This window comes from Lemur catta, chromosome 3, assembly GCF_020740605.2.
Source record: "Lemur catta isolate mLemCat1 chromosome 3, mLemCat1.pri, whole genome shotgun sequence".
NCBI lineage: Eukaryota > Metazoa > Chordata > Mammalia > Primates > Lemuridae > Lemur > Lemur catta.
This window is the reverse complement of record NC_059130.1, coordinates 51251406-51277662: the sequence shown is the minus strand read 5'-3', so window position 1 is coordinate 51277662 and position 26257 is coordinate 51251406. Positions and strand designations below refer to the sequence as shown.

The window sequence follows — 26257 nt, the reverse complement described above, 5'->3', positions numbered from 1 at the left end:
CATTACAAAAATTTGATTCTTTTGGAATTGAATATATTTAGCAGAGGATAGGGGTGGAGCAGGGGATACTTATACTAAATTTCTAAATTCAAAAATTGTATTTAGCTATAAAGTCTATGAAAACTACTTATGAATAGTTAACTATCAACTTAATTTTTTAAGAAAAATTTGTTTATAGGAGCAGGTTAGGTAACATGATCATTCCGCTTTTTGTCATATTGATGAATGGATTCTTCATGTTTCAAAGTGGTAAGCATGAATTTTATATGTTGATAAACAATGATACTCTAATATTATCCAGTCAAGGTCTATTTGCCTTGTTAACAAGGTATTTTTTTTTTATTTCAGCATATTATGGGGGTACAAAAGTTTAGATTACATATATTGCCCTTGCCCCCCCCACCCCTGAATCAGAGCTTCAAGTGTGTCCATCCCCTAGACGGTGCATATTGCACTCATTATGTATGTATACACCCATCCCCTCTCCCCCCCAACCCAATTAATTATTCCTAAATGTGCTCTCTTAGGTGATGATCAGTGAAACCACTGATTTGATGGTGAGTACATGTGGTGCTTATTTTTCCATTCTTGGGATACTTCACTTAGTAGAATGGGTTCCAGCTCTATCCAGGAAAATATAAGAGGGGCTATATCACCATCGTTTCTTAGAGCTGAGTAGTACTCCATGGTATACATATACCACATTTTATTAATCCACTTATGTATTGATGGGCACTTGGGTTGTTTCCACATCTTTGCAATTGTGAATTGTGCTGCTATAAACATTTGAGCGCAGATGTCTTTTCTACAGAATGTCTTTTGTTCTTCTGGGTAGATGCCCAATAATGGGATTGCTGGATCAAATGGTAGGTCTACTTGTATCTGTTTAAGTTATCTCCATATTGGTTTCCACAGAGGTTGCACTAGTTTGCAGGCCCACCAGCAGTGTATGAGTGTTACTATCTCTCCTCATCCATGCCAACATTTATTGTTTTGGGACTTTTTGATAAAGGCCATTCTCACTGGAGATAAGTGATATCTCATTGTGGTTTTGATTTGCATTTCCCTGATGATTAGAGATGTTGAGCATTTTTTCATATGTTTGTTGGTCATACTTATGTCTTCTCTTGAAAAATTTCTATTCATGTCCTTTGCCCACTTTTTGATAGGGTTGTTTGATTTTTTTTCTTGCTGATTTTTCTGAGTTCTAAATAGATTCTAGTTATCAGTCCTTTATCAGATGTGTAGCCTGCGAAATTTTTTTCCCATTCTGTAGGTTGTCTGTTTGCTCTCGTGACGGTTTCTTTGGCTGTACAGAAGCTTTCTAATTTAATCAGGTCCCATTTATTTATTTTTGTTGTTGCTGTGATTGCCTTTGGGGTTTTCTTCATAAATTCTTTGCCTAGGCCAATGTCTATAAGAGTTTTTCCCACATTCTCTTCTAGAATTCTAATAGTTTCACACCTTAAGTTTAAGTCTGTTATCCACCGTGATTTGATTTTTGTGAGAGGTAAAAGGTGTGGGTCTTGTTTCAGTCTTCTACATGTGACTATCCAGTTTTTCCAGAACCATTTATTGAATAAGGAATCTTTTCACCAGTGTACGTTTTTGTCTGCTTTGTCAAAGATTAGATGGCTATATGAGGATGGTTTTATATCTGGATTCTCAGTTCTGTTCCACTGCTCTGTGTCTCTGTTCTTGTGCCAATACCAAGCTGATTCAATAACCACAGCCTTGTAGTATAGTTTGAAGTCTGGTAAATTAATACCTCCCATTTTGTTCTTATTGTCTAAAATTGCTTTTGCTAAACCAGGTCTTCTCTGGTTCCATACAAAGTGTAAAATTATTTTTTCTATATCTGTGAAAAATGATGTTGGTAATTTAATAGGGATTGCATTGAATCTGTAGATCACTTTGGGTAGTACAGACATTTTAATAATGTTGATTCTTCCGAGCCATGAGCATGGTATGGTTTTCCACCTGTTTACATGCTCTGATATCTCTTTCCTCAGTGTTTCCTAGTTCTCCCTTAGAGGTCTTTTACCTCCTTAGTTAAATATATTCCTAAGTACTTTATTTTATTTGTTGCTTTTGTGAATGGTATTGAGTTTTTGATTTGGTTCTCAGTTTGACTGTTATTGGCCTATATGAATGTCTCTGATTTGTGTGTATTGATTTTGTATCCTGAGACTTTGCTGAATTCATTTATCAATTCCAGGAGTCTCTTGGTTGAATCCTTGGGGTTTTTTTAGATATAATATCATATCATCAGCAAAGAGTGAGAGTTTGATCTCTTCTGTCCCCAGTTGGACACGCTTGATTTTGCTCTCTTGCCTGATTGGTCTCGCAAGGACTTCCAGCACTATGTTGAATAGCAGTGGGGACAGTGGGCAACCTTGTCTAGTTCCAGTTCTAAGTGGGAATGCTATTAATTTTTCCCCATTCAGTATGATGTTGGCTGTGGGTTTGTCATATATGGCTTGTATCATTTTTAGGTAGGCCCCATCTATGCCTATTTTGTTAAGCGTTCTTGTCATGAAAGGATGCTGAATTCTGTCAAATGCTTTTTCTTCGTCTATTGAGAGGATCATATGGTCTTTGTTTTTGCTTCTATTTATGGGGTGAATTACATTTATAGATTTGCATATGTTGAACCACCCCTGCATCTCTGGGATGAAGCCCACTTTTTTGTGATGGATTATTTTCTTGATAAGCACCTGGATTCGATTTGCTAGGATTTTATTGAGAATTTTTGCATCTATATTCATAAGGAATATTGGTCTGTAGTTTTCCATTTTTGCTGCAGCCTTTCCTGGTTTTGGTATCAGGGTTATGTTGATTCATAAAATGGGTTGGGGAGGATTCTGTCCTTCTCGATGTTATAGAATAATTTTGTAGGATAGGGACCAGTACTTATTTGTAGGTGTGGTAAAATTCGGATGTGAAACCATCTGGTCCAGGGCTTTTCTTTTTGGGAAGGGTTTTTGTTTTTGTTTTTGTTTTGTTTTGAGGCAGAGTCACGCTCTGTCACCCTGGCTAGAGTGCTGGGGTGTCAGCCTAGCTCACAGCAACCTCAAAGTCCTGGGCTCAAGCAATCCTTCTGCCTCAGTCTCCCAAGTAGCTGAGACTACAGGCATGCACCACCATGCCCGGCTAATTTTTTATGTATATTTTTAGCTGTCCAGCTAATTTCTATTTTTTAGTAGAGATGGGGTCTCGCTCTTGCTCAGGCTGGTCTTGTATTCCTGAGCTGATTCGCCCGCCTCAGCCTCCCAGAGTGCTAGGATTACCGGCGTGAGCCACCGTGCCCCACCTGGGAAGGTTTTTTTTATTGTTGTTTTGATTTCAGTTCTTGATATTGGTCTGTTCAGGAATTCTATTTCTTCCTGGTTGAGCCTAGGGAGGCTGTGTCTTTTTAAAAATTTATCCATTTCCTCCACATTTTCCAGTTTGTGTGCATAAAGGTTTTTATAAAATTCATAGATGATATCTTGTATTTCCGTGGCGTCAGTTGTAATTTCTCTTTTCATGTTCCTGATGGAGCTTATTAGAGATTTTTCTTTTCTGCTGTTAGTTAGTCTAGCCAAAGGTGTGTCAATTTTGTTTGTCTTTTCAAAGAACCAACTTTTTGTTTTATTAATCTCCCTTATAGTTTTCCTGTTGTCCATTTCATTTAGTTCTGATTTGATCTTATTAATTTCACTTTTTCTGCTGGGTTTGGGTCAGTCTGTTCTTCTCCAGCTCTTTGAGTCTATTCATTAGGTTGTCTATTTGTATATTTTCTATCTTTTGGATATAGGCATTTATGGAAATAAACTTTGCTCTCAGGACTGCTTTAGCTATGTCACACAGATTTTGATAACTTGTGTCTCCTTTGTCATTTAGTTCAAAGAATCTTTTGATTTTCATCTTGATTTCCTCGTTTATAAAATAATCATTCAGGAGAAGGTTGTTTAGCTTCCATGACGTTGAGTAGAAATGAGAATTTCTGTTAGGGTTGATTTCTACTTTTATTCCACTGTGATCTGAGAAGACGCATGGTATAATTTCTTTTTTTTTTTTTTTAAATTTTTTAAGACATGCTTTGTGTCTTAGGATATGGTCAATCTTAGAGAATGTCCCATGAGCTGATGAGAAGAACACATATTGAGTGGATTTTGGATAGAATGTCATGTAAACGTCAGTCAGGCCCATTTGTTCTAGCGTTCTGTTTAAGTCCATTATTTCTTTGTTTATTTTCTGTTTGGAGGATCTGTCCTGTGCTGTCAGTGGGGTGTTGAAATCTCTGGCTATTCTGGTGTTGCTGTTTATTATTTGGTTTAGATCAAGTAGGGTTTGCTTTACGAATCTAGGTGCACCTAAGTTGGGTGCATACATATTAAGTATAGTTATGTCTTCTTGTTGAACTGTACCCTTTACCTTTATATAGTGACCATCTTCATCTTTCATTACTTTTGTTGATTTAAAAACTAAGTTATCTGAAATTAAAACCACCATGCCAGCCTTTTTTGGCTTCCGTTTGCTTGAAATATCAATTTCCATCCTTTATTTTTCAGTCTAGATGCATCTTTGCAAGTTAGATGAGTTTCCTGGAGACAGCAGATACTTGGCTTGTATTTTTTTATCCATTGGGCCAGCCTATGTCTCTTGAGTGGGGAGTTCAAGCCATTCACATTTATTGAGAGAACTGATAGATGGGGCAGATTTGTGTTCATCCTGTTGGGTAGAACTTCATTGCTACGTTTTCTCTCTTGGGTCATTGTGGTATCTGGCCTTTGATCTTTAGCTTTTGAGTAGTTTTACATTCGTGAGTGTTTCTTGTGCTGGTCCATGTGCAACTCTGTTTTGAGTACTTCTTGGAGGGGTGGTCTTGTCTTGGTGAATTCCCTGAGTCTTTGTTTATCTGAGAATGTCTTAATTTCTCCTTCACATACAAAACTTAGCTTTGCTGGGTACAAGATTCTAGGCTGGGCATTATTCTGTTTCAGAAGAGAGAGGTTGGGGCCCCAGTCTCTTCTTGCTTGTAATGTTTCAGTTGAGAAATCTGGCATTATTCAGATGGGCTTTCCTTTGTATGTTACTTGTTTCTTTCACCTTACAGCTTGAAGAAAGGCTTCTTTAGTGGATATTTTGGTCAGTCTGATGACTGATGTGGTGTCTTCCTATTTGCAATGAATCTCCCAGGGGTCCTTTGGGCCACTTGTACCTGTATATCTAGATTTTTAGCAAGGCCTGGCAAATTTTCCTCAATTATATCTTCAAATAGCTTATCCAACTGTTGTGTATTGTCTTCTTCACCCTCAGGAATGCCAATAACTCTTGTGTTAGGCTTCTTCACATAATCCTACATTTCTTGCTGACTTTAGTCTTTTCTCTTATTTCTTTGCTCTATCTCTATGACTGACTTATTTAATTGGAAGGTGTTATCTTCAATCTCTGAGATTCATTCTTCTGTTTGATCTACCCTGCTTTTGAGGCTTTCCCCTGTCTTTTGTAGTTCCCTGAATAAATTCTCCATTTCCAGGAGTTTGGTTTGATTTTTCTTTAATATTTCGACTTCTTTAGTGAATTTTTCTTCCAAGTCCTGGATTTTTTTTGTGGTTTCTTTGTGTTGGTTATCTATTTTTTCTTGCATATTGTTGAATTTTCTTATGATCCATGTTTGAAATTCTTCTTCTGTCATTTTAGTGTTCTGAATTTGGTTAATGTCAATTGCTAGAGAGCTGGTGTTCCTCTTTGGGGTGTGCTTTCCGTTTGATTCTTCATACTTCCAGAGTTCTTTCACTGATTCCTTCCCATCTGGATCAGCTGTTCCTTCTTACCTTTAGATTTTCATTTGCATAATGACACACCCTGTTTAGTTTCTGAGCCAGTAGGTGGTGTTTGTGGGTGAGATTTTACCACACCCTATGTGATGAGTCAGTAGATGCAGTAAAATGGTGTGCAGAATGACCTCCCTGTCAGTAGGTGGCGCTTGCTGGAAGGAGCAGGCTCCAGTATTGTTTTTGGGTCCTGTGACCAGCTCTTGTTCCTCTGGAGAGTCACTCTAGTGCCTCACGTGGTGGGTGGGGCCCTGGGACTTCCAGGTGTGTCCTTATTCTGCACTTCAGTGAGGGCAGGTCAGGGAGTGAGTCTGGGCAGAGCTGGGTTGGGTGAGGCTGCCCTTAAGCTCCACAAATGCTGTTAGCAGGGGTCAAAGGTCTGTTCTTTGTCTCTGGGCACAGTTGCCAGGGAGGGGCTGGAATGGCCCCTCTCAGCAGAAAAGTCTGCGTGTGGGCGTGGGGCTGTCTGAGACCTACAGTCTAGAGCCGGCCTTGCTCCTTTCCACCCTCCCCCATTCCGCAGTTTCTCCTGGGCCTCTGCCAGCAGGCAGGACCTCAAGCCAGTGGATCTACCCTGGCTGTCATGCAGGCCAAGAGGTTCCCTACCCAGGATCGCAGCCTGGGCTGGGCACACGGCCTTCCTGTGAGAGGAGCGTTGCCCCTCAAGCATGCTGTTCTGCCTCTGAAGGCACACACACTCAGTAGGGTTGTTCATAAATATCCCTTCTGTGTCCCAGGGCAATGCGATTGAGACCTGGGTGTATAGGATTTGGCCTGCAGACCTGTCCCCTGAGCCCTGGAGATCAATCTCTGACCCTTCCAGGGAGAGGAGTGCTGGTCTCAAGTCCCCCACGGGGTGCCCAAACTGGATTGATGTCTCTCCGCCACAGGATTTGCCCCACTTTCCTGGAGTCACCAGGCAAGCAGCACCTGGGAGGGCTGGCGGGTAGAGAGCTCACAATCTGAGTACCCCTCAGTCTGCGTAGGTCCCCAAAAGGAAAGGTCCCATTCCTTGCAGATGCCTCCGGGTGGTGGCTAAATTGTCTCTCTCAGCAGTGGCCGGTAGGCAAAGGGGGAGGGGAGAATGAAGCAATATGGCACCTGCTGATTGGCTCGGGTCTGCAGACTGGGAGGTGCCCCAAGGGAGATGGGAGCCTGGTGCCCTGTCCTCAAGAGGCTCAGGGCTCACTGGCAGTGGGCGTCTCTGGGCTGGTGTGGGTAGGTCTCTCCACTCAGGAGCCCACCTGCAGTCCAAAACGCAAGAGAGGGGAAATGTAGCTGCTCCACCTGCCCTTGTTGCTGGTCTCCAAGCCTTTCGGGGGCCTTTCTCCTTCCAGTTCTCCTCCACAGCTTCTTCGTGTGGAGTCTCCTGTAGTTTCAGGCACCCTTCCTTCCGACCCTCATCAGATCTATGTTTGTCTGTCTGCTTATTTTCTTTCACTTTCTTCTAAAATCTGTCTTTCTTGCAGAGACACTCTGGCCGGCAGTTTTTCTCATCTCATCTCGCCCCCTCCTCTTGACAAAGTATTTTGGATCTAGAATTTCTACAAAAGTCATAGCTTCATAAATTTCCCACTTTTTCAACAAATGATGGTGGGTAGAACCAATGTGAAGAGGCTGTAGTGAAAGAAGAATGCTCCAAGTCAGAAAGTAACAATCTGAATTGTAGAATAAATATCTATTTATGGGATGAGGTTGGTTTTAATTTGCATATATTTGATGAATGAAGGCCGTTTATAATGTTGAAGGGTCATTTATATTTCTTTTTAAATTTATTTATTTATTTTTTAAATACAGGGTCTTACTGTGTTGCCCAGGCTGGTCTTGAACTCCTGGCCTCAAGCGATCCTCTTGTCTAGGCCTCTCAAAGTGCTGAGATTAGGCATAAGTCACCTCACCTGGCCCATTTATATTTCTTTTCCTGTGATGTCTCTTAATGTCCTCTATTTTTCTTGAATGGCTGGTCTTTTTCTTTTTGGTTTCTAAGGAGGTTAGCCTTTTATCTGTGATTTGAATAGCATGATATATTTCTTTTTCAGTTTGTAATTTGTATTTCAACTTTGCTTATCTTATGTTATTATTGTTATTTTTTTCCAGGTAGTAGTTTTTGGTTTTTAATTAGTTAGATTTATTGATCTTTTATGGCTTCTAGATTTTGAGACACAGAAAGGCCCTCTCATTCTTTCTTAACCATTCTAAGATAAGAAAGGAATTCATCAATATTTTCTTGTAATGCATTTGTGCATTCATAATTTACATTTAAATCTTTGGCTCATTTGAAATTTATCCTAGTGTATGGTATGATATATAGATTTAGCTTTATTTTTTCCAGATATTATCCATTTATTGAAAGGTCCATTGTAATCCACTGATTTGAGATGCTGCTTATTTGGATCTGTTTCTGGACTTTCTATTCATTTCCATTAATCTGCCTATTCCTATGGAAATCCTAAAGTATTTAATTATTGAGATTCAGTAGTATTTTTTAATATTTAGAAGGTTATTCTTTCCTCACTAATCTTTTTAAAAGAATTTTTCTGGTTATTCTTGCTTATATATTTTTCCCTATGGAATTTAGAATCATCTTGTCCTATTCCAGAAAATCGCCTCTTGGTATTTTCATTGAGATTGTAATAAATGTAAAAAAATTAGAATTTTGGGAGAATGGACATACATTCGCTTTTTCTGTCGAAGAACATGGTTTGATTTTTCCAATGTTCTTGTCTACTTTTGGGTCCTACAGGTGTGTTTTAAAGTTTTCCTCATATATTTGTAAGTTTTGCATATTCCTTGTTAAATGTATTCATAGAACTTTTGGTTGCAATTATAAGTGGGGTCTTTTCTTTCTTTTATTTTGTAAGGTACTATTTTGTGTGTGCATATGTGCACATATTATATATGTGTGTGCACATATATATACACACACAATTTTGGTAAATTGATTTTATATCCTCTTCCCATACTTAATTTTCTATGTTTATATAAATTTTTTCAGTCAATTTTCTTGGCCAATATATATATATATATATATATATATATATATCAGTTGATTTCCAGGTATTAATATATTATCACATCATCTGCAAATAATGATAATTTTACACTCTTTTTTCCAATAGTTATAATTTTACTTTCTCTCTTTCCTCTAGTTCCCTTGACTGAAGCTTCCAGCATGACTTTAACTAGTAGTAGAAGGGGCATCTCTTTGTCCTCCTCTTGACCTGAGCAAGAATCCTCCAGTGTTTCCCTATTAAATTGGAAGCTGGCTTTGAATTTTAAAATTAATTTCTAATCAGATACTGCTTTGTTTTATCTGAAAAACTGAAAATTTGGTCCAACCATAAGATCCCTAAATGTCCAATAGTAAGGGATTAGTTAAATATATCATGGTACATTCATTGAATAGAACAGAATAGTTACAGAATAATATGTACTATTTTAATCTTTTTTGTTGTTAAAAACTCTGAAGTGTATGTGAGTATACATGGAAAAACATCTGGAAGGATATCTAACAAACTGATCTAAAAGTTATATAAACTGGTGATTCGTAACATTAATTTCAAATAATTTATAAAATTGTTAAAATATCCATCATAACATTTTGTCACAATTAAAAAGTAAGTTAGAATTTTAAGAAAAATAGAACTGTGTTCTTTCCCTTCCTGTGTTCTAGATCCCTTTCTGTTTATTGTTTAATTTTTTTCATCTTATAAAAATAAGACAATCCTGTTTAAACATCATGGAATGATCACGGATGTTTATCACTTATTCTTTGCAAAATGGCACTAAAATGGTAGTATAGAAAAGTGTTTGTGAGATATGGACCACGAGGAAAAAGAGAACAGGAGAAAAGTCTACAGCAGATGAAAGATTTCAATAAATTTTGGAAGCCAGAAGTTGAAGGGAGTAGTGATAATTGACATGGCAAAGTGGAAGAGGGGCTAACCTAGGCGCTTGCAGGAGATAGCACTTTGAGGTACAGTGTATCGTGGAAGGCAGGGGTGGGGTATAAGGCTGACAAAGAGGATTGCCCCAAAGTTGTTCACTAAGCTCTTCGACTCCTAGGTCCCCTTCTCACCTCATACAGCCAGCCTGCACTCATGCATTCCATCCTAATGGTACCACCCAGGCAAACCCTCTATGAGGCCAGAAGTTTCTTCTTTGGAGAAAGGAGTTTATCCCTTGAGAGTTCCATAATAAAAGAGCTAGCCAGATAATGGGAAAGAGCCCTTGGAAATGAAAAATATGTTTGAAATAAAAACGTTAGTAGAAACTTAGAAAATAAAGTTTAGGAATTCTCCTAGTTCAGGATTTCTCAATTTTGGCCCAATTGACATTTGGGCTAGAAATTCTTTGTTGTGGAAGGCTGCTCTGTGCATGTAAGATAGTTAGCAGCATCCCTGGCTTCTATTCAGTAGATGCTAGAGCACCCCACTCTTCCTTGTGGTGACAAAAATATTTCCAGACATTGCCACATTCCTCCTGGGGCAGGGGAATCAACCTTCTCCCTCAGCCCCCTACTTTGAGAAACTCTGTCTCAGACAATAGAAAAGAAAGATGCAGAGATGATCAATAGAATAAAAAGAACAATACATTTAGATATTAATATAGATGTTGCAATATCCTATTAAGAGTTCACAAAGAGAATAGAGAAAGCAAAGGGAAGAAATTAGCAAAGAAATAAAAGAAAAAAATTGCAGATAAAATGGAAAGGATTTCTTGGTGTCCAGCACTATCAATGAAAAAAAGAAACAACTCCATTCTAAGGTGCATCATTATGAAATTTCAGACTACTAGGGAAAATGGCAAGATTCTAGAATGAAAAGCAATCCAGATAAAGAAGAGTGGGAACTAGAAAGTCGTTAGACATTTCAACGGCAACACTGGAAAAAAATCCTTAAAAATGCTTAGGGAAAATGATTTCTAATCTTTCTAAATTATCAGTCAGTAATTAGAAGAGAATAAAGAAATTTTCAGACATGCAAGTACTCTAAAAATTTACCACTGATGTACCTCCTCTGAGTAAGCTACTGGAGTGTGTGTTTCAGCAAAATAAGAGGGTAAATTGAAAGTCATGTGTCTGGGCATTGGAAGATATTATTAATGGGCATTTGATAGAGATATTGAAGTATTTGGATAAAATTCAGGTAAGATACTTTCTCTCTCTCTCTCTCTCTTTCTTTCTTTCTTTCTTTCTTTCTTTCTTTCTTTCTTTCTTTCTTTCTTTCTTTCTTTTTTTCTTTTTCTTTCTTTTTGAGATAGGATCTTACTCTGTCGCTCTGGCTAAAGTACAGTGTTGTCATCATAGCTCACCGCAACCTCAAACTCCTAGGCTCAAGTGATCCGCCGACCTCAGCTTCCTGAGTAGCTGGGACTATAGGCATGTGCCACCACGCCTGGCTAATTTTTCTACTTTTTGTAGGGATGGGGGTCTCACTCTTGCTCATGCTGGTCTTAAACTCTTGACCTCAGACGATCCTCCTGCCTTGGCCTTCCAAAGTGCTAGGATTACAGGCATGAACCACTGTACCCGGTCATTTTCTAAAAAGTGAAAAAGTGAGGCAATTATTAACTCTAGGAAGAACACGGGATTTTTAACATGTTATCATGGCATGTTACTTGATTCAGCAACGTGCTCACTATATTTAGTGTCAAGATGATGTAACCTTCGTTATTGATTGGGGTGAACGTGGTGATGTGGGTACACTGGAAGGAGGGGTAAGGGCAAAGTGTTTGTGGTGGTGGTATGTAAAGGAGCTCAATCCTCAGATACTATGACAAGATATTAATGAATAATGTCTAACCTTGAAAATCAAGACACGTTGGTATAAGGATATCATTCAGGAATAGAACACAGAGTAGGGTTGTGTGGAATCGGGGGTGAAGACAGGTGGGGAAAAGCAAGGCAGGGGACTTGGCACTCATGAATGTTTTCTGTTTTAAGCCTTTAAGAACCATGTGAATTTTCACTTATATGTATTATTTTCATTAAAAATAGAAATACAAACAATACACATACATTACAGGAAAAATATCACATATAATAAGCAAAAAGAAAACAAAGATGGCCAGAATCTCATCCACCCAGAGATAACCACTGTTAGTAGATTTCTGAAATGGTTTCTTTCTGGAAAAGACTGAAAAATAGATGAAAGTTTTTTTGTATTTTTGTTTGTTTTTGTTTTTATAGGGCTTGAAATAACAATAGTTTATTATTTCTCACCATCCAGTGGGTTGCCTGGGTGGTCCTTCTGCTCCAGCTTGGGTCACTCTGTTGGCTGCATTCAGCTGGTGGCTGGGCTGGAGCACGCTAGATGGCCTTTCTTACATGTCTCAGCCTTGAGGGTGACTGTCATCTGGGCTGCTTTAGTTCCCCTCCAGGGTGGCATATGTCTTCTCTCTCCACATGGCCCCTCTCTCCAGCAGGAAAGCACGGACTTCCTCGTAGCACGGCAGTTGAGTTCCAAGAGAGAGAAGTCAGCACTACCAGTCCTCTTAACAGCTAGATCCTAAACTCACACAAGTCAAAGCAAATCACAAGGCCAGCTCAGATTCAAAGGGAGGGGAAATAATCTCCACCTCCTGATGAGAGGAATGGCCTGTGACTAGCAGGATGGGTAGAAATGTTGGCTGCCCTCTTTTTTTTTTTTTTTTTTTAATTTCAAAACACTAAAGGGGTACAAATGTTTTTGTTAGATGGATAGCTTTTTTAATGTTTAAGTCAGGGCTGTAAATGTGCCCATCACCCGAATAGTGTTCATCGTACCTGTTAGGTAGGTTTTTGCCCCTCCCTTCCTCCCTTCTCCCGGATCTCCTTTCCAATGGCTTTTACTTCCCTCTGTGCACATGTATGCCCCTCAGTTAGTTCCAGTTTATTAGAGGGTACATGTGGTGTTTGTTCTTCCATTCTTGAGATACTTCACTTAAGGATAATGGTCTCTAGTTCCATCCAAATTGCTGCAAAAGGCATCAATTCATCCCTTTTTATGGATGAATAGTACTTTATGGTATACATATACCACATTTTGTTAATTCATTCATAAATTGATAGGCACTTGGGTTGATCCCATATCTTTGTAAGATGAAAGTACTTTTAAATACTTATAAAACCTTACAAAAATTCTTTTTTTTATTTTATTATTTTTATTATTATTTATTATTATTTTTCTGGGGGTTAGGGCTAGGGTTAGGGCTAAGGCTAGGGTTCACAAAAAATTCTTGATGCACTAAGACTACCAATATAGGAAAAAGTGGTGCCTGTGGTTGTTCATTTTTGACTAACTCAATCTTTCTCATCAAAATGTTTGGTGTCATTTAGGTTCTGCCTTCACTAACAGTGCAGAGTGGAGACTTGAGGCAGTTTTCAGACCAACACATTTTTGCTTTAATTATCTTGTTATTTCAAAAAGAAGCAGCCTTTGGTCTTAGGTTTTCAAGCAATTGGCTCTATTTAGAAGTTTAAGAATTTTGGGAAACAAATTCATCAGGAAAATTTACTTCATTTAAAAGAATTTTTGTATTTTTTCTCTTGAACTGTTTCAATGAACAAAAATGTAAAAAGTGCAATTCAACCTTGCTACATCACATGTAAATTGCAGAAAACCTTTGTATAGTAAATACAGAATTTTGAGGACATGTCCTTAGAAAGGGAATATTGGTAAAACAAAGTTAAAAATAATTAAAGATTTGAATGTGAATAAGGAAATGGATATTTTTAAAGAAATTAAGCTGTATTAAAAATTTCAGGAAAAATATAGTCAGTACATTCTTCTGCCCCCAAAGTCACTCAGTTTTGATTAGTTTAAAAGTTTCAACATTCAACTAAAATTTACTAAATTACCTTCATATCTCAGACCTTGTCCTTGATGCATTCACTTTCATGTCCTGTATAATTTCAAAACAATCTTTCAGATTTGGTAATGCGTTTGTAGAGGCCTGCCTAACATGAAGGAATATAGCGGGACACAGAGTATAGTGGATTTCCACGGGTTTCCTTGGCTTTGGTTACTGCTGTTGGTGTTAGAGAATTAAGCATATCAAAGATAACAATGGCACATTTATCAGGAAAGAACAGAGTCACTATTAGCCACCAGAGACAAACATGGGAGAGTGTCTGTGGGAGGTAGTCTTGACACACAGTCTTGAGATGACACTGTGAAATCTGTACTTTCCACATACAACACTCCTACCCACGGAGAATTATGAAATAAATATGTGGCAAACCAAAGATGTTACATACTGTGCATACGTTGTGAATCAACTGTGATGGGATGGGTTTTGGTCAAAGAGCACTAGTGTCCTGGTGTGTCCTGGTATGTCCTGAGAGTCTCAGGGAGAAAAGGAGGAACATGCACTTGAGGGCCTGCAGGATCTTCCTCCGTGGTTGACTGCAGGACAGGTTTCTGTCTCTGGAGGGTGGTATAGGTTTTGCGTTTTCTAAGTCAATCTGAGGTCCTTTTGCCATGACTCAGGTGGTCAGAAGTAACTATGAATTATTATTCCCATATTTTTCTATTTTTTTATTTTTTAAAGACAGGGTCTTGCTCTGTTACCCAGGCTGGAGTACAGTGGAGCAATCACAGCTCACTGCAGCCTCTAACTCCTCAGCTCAAGCTATCCTCTTGCCTCAGCCTCCCTAGTAGTTGGGACTACAGGTGTGTGCCACCATGCTGGGCTAATTTTATTTTTTGTAGAGATGGGATGGTCTTGCTATGTCATCCAAGCTGGTCTCAAACTCCTGGCCTCAAGCAATCCTCCCACCTTGGCCTCCCAAAGTGCTGGGATTATAGGCATGAGCCACCATGCCGGGCCTATTACTCCCATTTTGTAGATGAAGAAATTGAGTCTCAGTGAGGTTCAGTTAGGCAAAGCCACACAGTCTCTAATAAATAGACTGACAGAATTCCAGGTTCTGATTTCAATTCTATTGTTTTCCCATTGAAAATGAATATAGACAGGGTGTGTGAGGTTTTGTGTGTATGTGTGTGTATTTTCAGCTTTAAATTTGTAGCAGATATGTGTGTGTTTGTGTACATGTACATATTAGATCAAATATGCTAGCTCTATTGATAGTGATTTCTTACAAATAACTGTCCTATGTTATTAATGGTGCTGTTTACAAATTATTTATTTAAAACTTACCTCTTTCCATAAAAAGGACTTGTTTTTGCTTTTTGCGAATTACAATAGCCTAAATATAGCTCTTTATTATTTTGTTTTATTCCAAACAGTATCTGGTTGATCCAGAACACCTGGAAGTTTTTGAGGTTATATATAACAGGTCAGAAGAACTACTTAATGGCAATTTGGGATTCTCAGCCCGTACCAAAAATTCAAATCCTACTTCCACAAATCCTACTTTCACACCCGGATAGCACTGGGGTTCCGGGTGTAGGTGGAGTGCTCGTGCACTCTCAGAGGGGGTTTTTCATGAATTCCGGAGGCAGCTGCTAGGAGAGAACACGCCTCTTCCACTCACGCCCCCTACCCAGTTTGGTATGCACCTGCAGCCCCAAGGAGAACCCGGCGGGACACGACTCTGGCCATGTCAGACGTGGCAGGAAAAACCAGCAGTTGCCTTTTCATCTCTTTTCTGATGACAACGCAGTTCTTTTACGCAGTATTTGGGCATTTAAGGCAGAATGTAAATGTATAATCGAAAAAGATTCCTGGTTACGTGGCTAGCTCAGGTTCTGACCGCAGCGGGGCAGGGCTAACACCGTTCCCCCACTTGCGAGTTTGGGTACTTGCTCTGGAAAGCCCGGGAGCCGCACGCCCTGCCGTAGGCGAGGTCTGATCTTCCAGGATCCCACCGCAGCCCGCTTCGAGTGTTCACGTTCTTGAACCCTTTCCTGGCCCCGAGTTCCAGCACCCGAAGGTCGGCCTCACTACCGGGCGTGGGGCCCCGCCCACTTTGGCTTGGGGTCGGAGCCGCGGAGAGCCGAGCCGGAGGCCGAGCGGCCGCGGCCCCTTTAAGGAGCCGCTCTGCGGTAACCGGAGCCCGCAGTCCGGGCGGGCGCGGCGGCAGCTCTGGCCTCCGCGACTGCACCTCCAGGCGGCCCAGAGCCCGCGGCTTCCCTGGCTCCCGCGAGCATCTCGCCGGGCGGCTCTGGCAGGCGCCAGCCCTCGGGCCAGGCCAAATAACCAGGCGCTTGTAACTACCCACCGCCCTCTCCTGGTCCGGCGCAGCCGCCGCCCGCGCGCGAGTCGCCCCGGGACCCGGCACAGGTGACGCCGTTTGGAGCGGGGCTCAGGGGGGAGGCCGGGCTCGCTTCGCCCCGCGGCTTCCCCGCGCGGCCGAACGCAGTCCGCGGGCAGGGGCGCCGCGACTTCCCGCCGCTGGCCTAGCGCGGCCGAGGGCTCCTGCGCCTGGAGGCTGGGTGGGCGTCCGGCGTGCTGGAGGCGGCTGGGGCGGGCTCCAGCAGGTGTGTGCGGCGGGCGCAGCATCCTCCCAGCCCCGCGGGCCCCGGCGCCGCTCCGGGAGCAGATGGTGTCCCGGGGCCCGCGGCCCCCGCGCCACCCGGGCGCCCCGCGTCCCACTCGCGTTTCCTGGCTGCGCGATTCCGGCTGCCCGGTCTGCCTGGCGGCCCCTCCCGGGTCTCAGCCCCAAGGGGGTGGGTGCAAACCTTTGGACTCCCGGGGAAAGCTTTCTTGTTAGAGACCGACAATCAGGCGCATCAAGTGGGTAAGTCTCCTTTCCCCCCGCCGCCTCCTAAAACAAGTAGCTTCTATTTACCCTTGCAGCTCTCAAGTGGGTCCCATTTTTAGCCAACGAGTGCTGAAAAGTGTAGTGGGAAAGGGACCGTGCGCAAAGTCAGAGGGAGAAATTGGTTTCTGTTTCCAGCTCTACCATTATAACCTCTGGCAAGTTTATTAAACTAAGTGCCTTGGTTTACCCAGCCATGAAGTGGGCTTCGTAATGACAGCATTTTCCTACCGCCTAGAGATGGCAGGAAAACCTCTGTGAAAGCACTTTGAGTTGTGTTAGTTCATTTAAGAATCACTGTTGCTGGTCTGTATTTTCTTAATTGTACATGCGTGAGTGTGGTGCACGTTTTTCTATGAAATTATGAAATTTACCTTAAAGAGTGATCTTTGACAATTTCAAATTAATCCAGATATCAGTTTGGGGACAAGATGGAAGAGTTTGTGTGGATGTTAGGAACTGATATGTGAAGCAGGAAACTCATTTTAGTAAAATCTTTATGCAGTCGTAAATGGAGCTGAAAAAAAAGCCCATGGATTGTGGTGTTTTTAAGTGAGATACTGCTGTGTAAGCACATGGTATAGATTGGAATGCAGCTTCATCTCTGTGTAGCCAATTAAGGTAATAAGTTGGAGAATCCAAGTTTTCTCTTAAGTTAGGTATATATGTGGTAGAGAATTTTTACCCTTATTTATCTTTTCCTTAAAAGATAAGGATTGTATGGGTGAAACTAAATTAACAAAGTGTACTCTTGTCATGTTAGAAAATTTGAAAGAATGGCTTGAGTAACCATAGATTTTAGTTAATTTGCCACACCCCCTCCTGTGCCATCTGATGGTCCAGAGAATAATTTATTTTGAGGATACTTCCTTTTTCCTACCCCTGCAACTCCTTTGGTCACATTACCTCGCTACAGAATTCAAATCTGTACTGTGTGATCTTGCAGGAGTTTTACCTATCTAAGCTGAACACCTCCAATGCAGCTACTCAGTCCATCATCATTATTAATATTTACACTATTAGATTTCCATTTCTATGCCTTCACTCTAATCCTCTTTACCCGCGTGGAAAGAATTAATGGGCCTTTGCTACTAAAGGTGTATACTTAGAGGTGACTAGGAATGGCAGTGGTCAGGGAGTGGAAACTTTATTGGGAACTCCAGAAAAGCTGGGTCTTTGCTGGGGTCTTCTGACAAGATCCTGGAGTATCTATGAAAGAGTTGGCCTGTCTTTTCTTTCATTTTCTGAAATCTCCATTGGATAATTTGCTTACCAAGGGAAGCCTTGGGAGCAGGGAGTTACCAGAAATCTAACTCAGTGCGAGGCTGATTAAGAGCATTCCTGCAAAGGAGTAGGGAGAAGGAAGAAGTGGCTTGACAGGCGAAGGAAGGCCCTCACTATAACCAGATAACTAGCAGGCAGTAAAGGAGCCCTCGATTCCCCACTGGGAAATGGGAAAGGGACTGGGTTGCAAAAAGGGAGTGTCATACCTTCTAGGCAAATTCTGGAATGCACCTGAGGTTTAATGGGCCCTTCTCCCTCTTTTCCTTTGAGAATGTTTCTGGCTCCTCAGAGTGGAGTGCACCTGTTGTACAGTTTTCAGACCTGTTCTCGCTCCTTCTTTGGTGCTGTAAAGGAGGCCTGGCATTTTGTTTCTCCCTCAGAGCTGGCCTTACATGTATTAGAGGAAGCCAGGCAGTTTAATTTGTAAGAAACCCTTCAGGCTTCAGTGCCTCTCCTCACCCTTCTTTCCAAATTAAAACCCCGTATCCTACAGATTAAGGATTCAGTTAGGCATCTACATCCTTGGAATGTTAAAAAGTGGGATACTGAGTTTGAGAAGAGTAAACTGAACAGTCTACACTGAGATACAGAAAACTATAGTTTTTCTGTTCAGGAAGATAATGAATTAATTGTCTGGATGAGAATAGTGGGCACTTGGACAAGGGAGGGCAGGACTGGGGGTGGAATTGTGCTGGACAGCTTGTGTCCTTGTCCTTGAGAGAGCAAAGGATACCACCAAGCACCTTGCTGTGCTTTCCCTCCTTCCATTTGCCTTGTGAGAGGAAGAAGATAGCAGTATGGAGGTGGAATCACCATCTGTTCTCAAGGATGGGAAGCAGACTTAACTCAACATTAGGGATAGGCTATATTCACCTGGCATTGATATCAGGCACTGGATTACTGTATTACTCCAAAGAATGTGTTACATCAGGAAAGTGAGGCTAATTTTGTATAAAATTCTAAGGTATTTCAAGAGTGACTTTGGTGGTATTTTTTCCTGTTGGAGATGAAAGGTAGCACACAAAGAAATGGAGTCCTGCTGCTCTGAAGCTTGTTATTCCTGGTGAGACAGTTCGATGTGCTGCAAGCAGATCCCAGACCTGCGGAGGCAGGATAAGGCAGGAATAGCAAAGGTGCTTTTTTACGCAGAACGTTGGTCTGTTCGAGGAGAAGGCAATCTTGTGGAAATATGAGAAGGAGCTTGTGAGTCAATGTAAAAGGCCAAGGTTTTCAAAAATGGCTCATGAAGAAGACAGCTGAAAGTCTGTTCAGAGCTTGGGCCAGCGTGGAGGAAAGGAGTCCTGGACAGTGGGACCAATATTGTGGTGGGAGTTTGAGTCGATGGACAAGGCTTGTCTAAAGCAGTATTTCAGACATTTTGAACTACAACGGTACAACATGCATTTTTACGTTGAGACCCAGGACATGAGTAAGTACATGTGCATCTGAAACAAGTTTCTATTTCTGTTTCCATTCTGTGTTCTTAAAAATGCGTAACCTATTAATGAATCACAGTCCACCATTTGGAAACCATTTGTCTAATGGATAGAAAAACAGGTTGCAGTGAAGCAGGCTGGGCAGCAGGGTTGGAGATGCTGGAGGAGGTGAGGGGTCATAGAAGGGACAGAGAGCTATCTGGACCTCTGTCAGTGAGGACAGAGGGGAGTGTGGGAACTCATCTGGTGTCTAACCCGTGCAGGACTCACATAGATGAAAGGCAGCTGGATGGGGCAGATGCAAAAACGGGACTTCCCACCTGTTCTTTTCACTTAAAAGCAAAACAATTGGTTTTAAGCAAAGAGGAAGTATGGAAGGAGTGAACTTGGATTTGAAAGCAGATTTCTTTAGAGCAGATTTTTCTCTGTAGGTTAAATGAGAAGACAAATGGATTCAGAACAAATTGGCTGTTGGATTTAGGTCATGTCCACTTTCATGGGCTCCTGGATAGGGAGTAAGGGGCTCATAGTGCAGAGTGGGTGAGTAGGAGGCTCACACCTCCCCTTCCAGCTTTACAAAGTTTGAGCAGAAGTGCATGGAATGTGTTTTTTTGAAACCCCATTTGCTGATAAAACTTGTTAGGAAGTTGGCTGCTTGTCTCACAGAGTTTGAAAAGTATTCTCACCACATTTTATAAAAGGGTTAGACTATCAAGACTTCCTTAAAAATCTATTTCAAGATCTACCATCAAACTCCAGTCATCATTCATAGTCTTTGGGATAACCAAAAAAGCTTCTTGGAGAAATAGATAAGGCAGCAACTAGCAACTGTGAGCTAATTCCTGGATCTGCCCTGGAGTAAATCAAGGACAGAGTCTATCTGCAGACTTTTGGTTTCCTTTTCATAACAATTAACATCTGGCTCCAACACCTAACACTCCCACCAGCAAATAAAACAAAGCCTGGAGAAAAAGTACACAGGTATCAGCGTTCACCCCAGCGTGTTGCTTAGTTACTGCTTGCTTTTATCATTGACATTCTGACCTAGTTGGATTCTTCCTTTGACCCATCCTTGCCTGGTCTGATTTTCTTTCTAGAGGGCGGGAGGACAGAAGGGAAGGCCTGATCACCTGGAGCAAGGGCATCATGTTTGGCAACTCTTCATATCTCTTAAGACACGGTTAAGAACCAAACCCCTAAGACATTTGGCATTTTGAGGATTTGAAGCAAGTCCCTAAAGTTTTCTTTAGTGTTTTTTTTTTAAATTATGGAGGTGAAAATAGCTCATTATAAAAAAAATTACAATCAAAACTCAATAGAATGAAATGAAAGTTCACTTCTCCTCCCTGCTTTCACCTCCACAACCAGTTACCAGTTTTGGGAGCGTATAGCCCTCCAGACATTTTCTCTACAAATGCCAAAGTGTGCTCAGAGTTATTTATTTATGAAAAATTTATCGTTTTTTAGCCTGCTTCCGTATCACCTTATTCATGTAAATGTCTATATAACGTGATAATATAGCTGTGTCAATATATTTAACCATTTCTCTATTGATGGACCTTAAGGTTACTTCTAATGATGCTTCGATAAACACCCTTGTTAATACTGTACATCTTTCTTTCCACACTTGTGTGAATTTGTTTTGAAGGTAAAAGATCAATTTATTTTATAATTCAAGAAACATAGTGTTATCAGAATTTACATATTCTGCTATTTAATTCTCCAGATATTCCTTCCACAGTGAAAGCACAGGATGGAACCTCTCGGGGCTTCAAAGTGGGGTAGTGTGCAGCCCTTGCTTACCAGAGCTCACTATCTAGTAGGGGGGGATTAGGCATGACATTGATTAAAATATTTTCAGTTTTATTTATACCCCACCTTGTTCCAAAAAGGATTTGGGAAGGTTTACAAAGATGCATACAGTATGATAAGATAAAGTAAATTTAGTATAAAAAGAGAAAGAAGATGGAAGCATGAGTGAGGCTCTTTAGTATACTTTGAAGTCCTGCTGTCTTCTTGGCTTAAGTTCTGGCTATAAGCTTTCCAGCAGCCAACCAGAAGAGGCAAACAATCCATAATAAGCTTGAGGGTATCCAGAGGAGAAACCAAATCAGAGAAGCCCTCCTATCCCTCATTCCAGAAGGTGAGAAAAAATTTTCCTTTAGGTTCTGATTAAGAAAACACTGCATTTGAAACGGCCAGCATTCTCAACGATGTTCCTAGTATTGTACAGTAAAACCTAGTGCCTTTGCTTTATGATGCCATCTCATATCATGTTGCTCAGTACTAGCCCGGGGTATCATGCCTTGGCAATGCCCAGCGAAAGGTTAGCAGGATGAGGTGTAGGTTCATGGGTTTAGTCCAGAAATGGCTTTAAGAGGACCTAAAGGAACACATGACCAATGAAAACAGCAATGTGATTTTGTTCTTTGACATTTTTCTACGAGGTAGCATGAAATATACTATAAAATATATAATTTTTTTTATTTTTTTTGACTTCTTAGAGCCAAATGTCAGTATAAAATATATAATTTTAGTGGAATTTCTATGAGTACTCACAGAATAATAGGCTTGTAACTTATGAAGCCAGAAATGAGGATATTTTAGCTGACATTAACTTTCTAGAATGATAACAATGGCTGAGCAAAATATTTTCCAAAAAAAAAAAAACCCACCAAAACTCTGTACTTGGTCCATGCAAGAAGGATGGTACTTATTCAACCCCTTAAGTCTGAAAGGGTCAGTGCCACTGTGCTAAGTGATCTTGAAAGCATCTTGAGGCTTACAATTGTTAATCGATTGTTCAGCATGAGAGTGTTATCATGGCTTAGAGATCTATAAGTCGGGGCAGCTTCACCCTATTTCATAAACCTGGGAAAAGTTCACCTCTCATGAGTCACCTGGATCTGAGCTTCCATGACCACATTCACCAAGTTCTTGCCTTGGGAACTTTGCCCCCAAACAGTCCTTCATTGCCAAGTCTGTGGGCCAAGCTTAGGTTCTTTTATGTGACTTACTATACCTGAATTTAAACATGAGATTGAGGCCACCTGAAGTTTGTGATGTGTTGAAGGCATATCTGGTTTGTTTTGCATATGACCTTGCTAGCCTGTGGAATGGTTCAAGGAAACGTATAACTATATTTAGATTTTTTAACTACCTGACAGTATAAGAACCAGATATTGAATCAGGTAGATAAGTACCACGTTTACTGGGAAAGAGTGTAGTTGGAACCAGTTTTAGGTGATGGCAATAGGTCAGAATAGAAACCACTGTCAGAGTACCTTGAATAGAATTTTAAGTAGACCTTAGATAACAAGATAAAAAGCCACCTAGAGAATTTAGAAACTCCTTGGCTGTTGAGAAATTTTAGCCTTTAATTCTCCAATTAGATGGTCTGTGTAAACCAGCTGCAGGGCCCTTAGGCCAATGGTTAAAAGGAGGGGGAAACAATCGCATTTTTTCAGATACAGAATATGATATTCCTCTATGATTAGTGCCATTGGAGAAATAGGTGTAACATTTCTTGGTTAAGACAGGACCAGTAGTATCAAGAGCTGTTGTTTATTGAGTGATATTTTGATCTATTGCCAAATAACAAACCACCTGCAAACCCTAGCCTAGTGGCTTAAAACAATGATTTCCACCCCCCTGTGATTCTGTGGGTTAGCTGGGCAGTTACTGTGTTGGTTGCAGGTTCACGCAAGTGGTTGCATTCAGCAGGAGGGTCGTCTGGGCTGGGAGACCCAGATGGCTGGCCAGCATGGTTGGCAGTTGGTATTGAGTGTTGACTGTTAGCTGGGCAGCCTCAGTTTTCTCCTTGTGGCCTTTCATCCTCCCGTAGACTAGACAGGTTTCTTTACATGATGGCTTCCGGGCAATGTTCCAAGAGGGTGAAAGGCAGACACTGCAAGGTCTTGTGAAGCCGACTTAGGCTCCAGAACCCTCATAGCCTCTCTTGAGTTGTATTCTATTTGTTAGCAGGTGGTAAGGCCAGCCCAGATTCATGAGAGCAGAGACATAGATTCCACCTCTGGATTGGAGGATCGGAATGACCATGTCACATTCCAGAGGAATTTATGGCCATTAAATAATTTATCACAAGTGGCTACATGTGCCAAGTACTGTGCTAGGTGCATTTAACAGCTTATCTCGTTAAGCCACATAACTGTCTTGCAATGTAGGCATTCTTATCCCATTTTATGGAACTTGCATGTCAGAGAGGTTACGCTGATCTTGCTCAAGGCCTCTTGATAAGTATTGGGAGTAGGATTCTAGGTCTCTGCCTAGCTGAATGGAATTCAAATTTGTCTTTTCTTTTTTTTTTTGTTTTTTGTTTTTGTTTTTTAGACATAGGGTCTGGCTCTGTCCCTCAGGCTAGAGTGCAATGGTGCAGTCATAGCTCACTGTAACCTCAAACTCCTGGCCTCTAGTGTTCCTCCCACCTCAGGTCCCCAAAGCGCTGGGATTACAGGCATAAACTACTGTGGTTGGCCTGGAATTCTTCTTAGGAACCCAAGAAGTGGGAGACATTTGGTAGATTATTCTTCAGCCCCTCTAACCCATTTAATATTATCTGCTTTCCTGAGGGGTGTAGGCAAAAAAAAGAAATCAAAATAGAAGGCAGGAGGCAAAGCCCTAACTGAGCCACTTCCCTGCATCCTAAGTACTTTCTCAGAGGTAATCGGATCTGTGATTTGGAGGTGAGAAGAACTTCCCTGTTGCCTTAGGTTCTGACTTCCTAGGTGGCTTGGCAGGTGATCCAATGATCGCTTTAAAAAAAGAACAAAATATATTTGAGAAAAACCATGCTTTGTCCAGCTTTTCCTTGATTTCACAGTGTTGGCAGAAAGCCAAGAGATGTCCCAAGCCAAGAGGCTCCTTTTGTGCTCCTTCCAGGAAGGGAAGGAAATAAGTACATCAGAAGCTAGGTGGAAAAGATTGGCTGAGGAACCTCTTTCCTCTTTCCCAAGAGTCACCCCCAGGCAATGCGGAGCCACCTGGTCCCTGCTTTAGCTGCAGGGCTTCTTACTAGCACAGAGTCTTCCCAAGCCTCAAGTCTAGTGTTGTATTTGAAACATTGATTTCCTTAAAGGTGGGCCCTAAGAAGGAAATTGTATGAGCTTCAGAACCTTTACTTTCTGTTTGCGTCAGCTGCTGTATTAATGTGACTTTCTAATTACTGCCCTGTCCTGGTTTAAGGCATTGTGGTTTATCCAAAATACAGTGGCTATAATTGGAACTCATAGGTTTAAAAACAAAGACTTCTTTATAAAAGTTTTAAGTGGGGTGAGGTGCTAGGAATCAACATTTAATCACGGAAATCCCACATACCATCTGTACTCAGGCATAAGACCCTAGAAAATGACCTGAATTTCCTAAGGGCAGAATTCTTCAACAGGTTGGGAGTTGAGGCAGAGGAGCTGAAGGAAGAGGTGGAGAGGAGGCCTTTTTCCTTTGATGGACTCTCTATAGTCACTCTACTTTTTAGGCCTTATAAAAAGAAACCCAAGTAAAGGAATAACTGTAAAATGAAATGAAAATTTTTAAATAGGATAAAAGATAAAAAGTTTGACAGTAAAATTGATGAGTTACATTAGATTTCATTTATTTAAGTTAAAAGCTAGAACATGCAAAATTTAAATATAAACTAGGAAAATAATACGTTTTATTAAAATACAATTATAAATATTGTACCTGTAATGGAAGGGAGGAATTTAATTAAAAATACTGTGCCTATAATTTCCAGGTGTTATGAAAACCAGAGGGTGAGAAATAATTTCTTGAAAGGGCAGGAATTCTCAGGGAGGGATTAAGGAGATGGGATAACCCCCCACCCTTGCTGTGTCACAATTTCTTGGTGGAGACTCTGGGCTGTTTGGAAAACATCTATATTAAAAAAATCTGTTTCCCTCCCACAAAACAAACTATAGAAAGGAAGATTACAAAATTTTCTCTGCTGGTAGGAATAAGCAGAATATATACTGAAAGAGTACTGTGGTGCTGGTGGGATGCTCTGGAATATGAAAATTTGAAAAACACTGAATTAGAGGGATCAGAGAAGGATTTATATAGGCATTTAATATAGGATATAAAAGGACAGATAGGATTATGACAGATAAAGGGAAATCTTAAAGAGATTTTTAACAGAGATATGAATTAATTGTCAAAACATTTCTCTGAGCTTTAGTAGCAAGCTGGGACCACTCCACAACCATAGAGTATAGATACTTTTTTGCTGTGGGAGGGGGATGACCCCTACAACACCCAGTTTAGGGAATAGAGTTTAGCTTCGTTCCTAATGTAATGTCCTGTGATTATAATTATTATATACAATTGTAGGGAAAATAAAGGCCAATTAGAAATGTAGGAATATTGAACTTTAAATATTTTGTTCTTTGTTGTAACCAAAACAATCTGTAATCCAAAAAGATTATTTCAGGGAGGTGTCAATTGCCAGCATCTGTAGCAGGCAAAATTGAGTAGTTTCGCTTTGAAAGAATTCTTTTATATCCTCTTGGAGGAGTAAGGGTTGAAGGAATAGAAGATAGAGAATAAAAATATAAAGGATACCTTTATTCAAAGTTTAGTATCTTAACTGACAGGGAGGAACCATAGAAAATCTTTTCCATAGTCACGAGCAACTCCTTATTAAATCTTAAGTGATATCATTTATCTTAGAAAGGGAGTGTAATTCAATCTTATTAATATGAGATTCCTTTGCCTTTTCTGGCTTAGTCTTCATTTTCTTCCCATTTGCTTCAGTTTAAAAAGCAGTACCATGAATATAAGAGAATTTATAGAAGTTGGGTTGACTGTTCCATGCAGTTGGCTTCCTGTAGACTTTCACACTAACGCTAATGTTTCTTGAACTCTGCTCAGAAAAGAAAAAGAAGTGGAATGTTTTCTGTATATAATTCTTCTAACCTTTTTTCCATGTAGCCCTTAATGCACAATTAAAAAAAAAACAAAACAGAAAAAGCAAAATCTGTAACTGTAGTTAGCCAAGA

The 26257-nt window shown here is 40.6% G+C and overlaps 1 protein-coding gene across 4 annotated transcripts in view; it reads left to right on the top strand.

Moving 5' to 3' along the window:
• LOC123635370 (TLC domain-containing protein 4-like) overlaps positions 1-26257 on the top strand; it is a 95119-nt gene that overhangs the window by 23950 nt on the left and 44912 nt on the right. The window contains exon 1 of one of the 4 annotated variants that reach the window (XM_045547479.1): positions 15752-16049. The exons of 2 other annotated variants lie outside the window; for them this stretch is intronic. The gene's annotated coding sequence lies outside the window, so the exon portion shown is untranslated. Of the gene's footprint in view, positions 1-15751; positions 16050-16392; positions 16507-26257 lie in introns of those variants that run through there. One more of the 4 variants, XM_045547480.1, reaches the window with a different exon arrangement.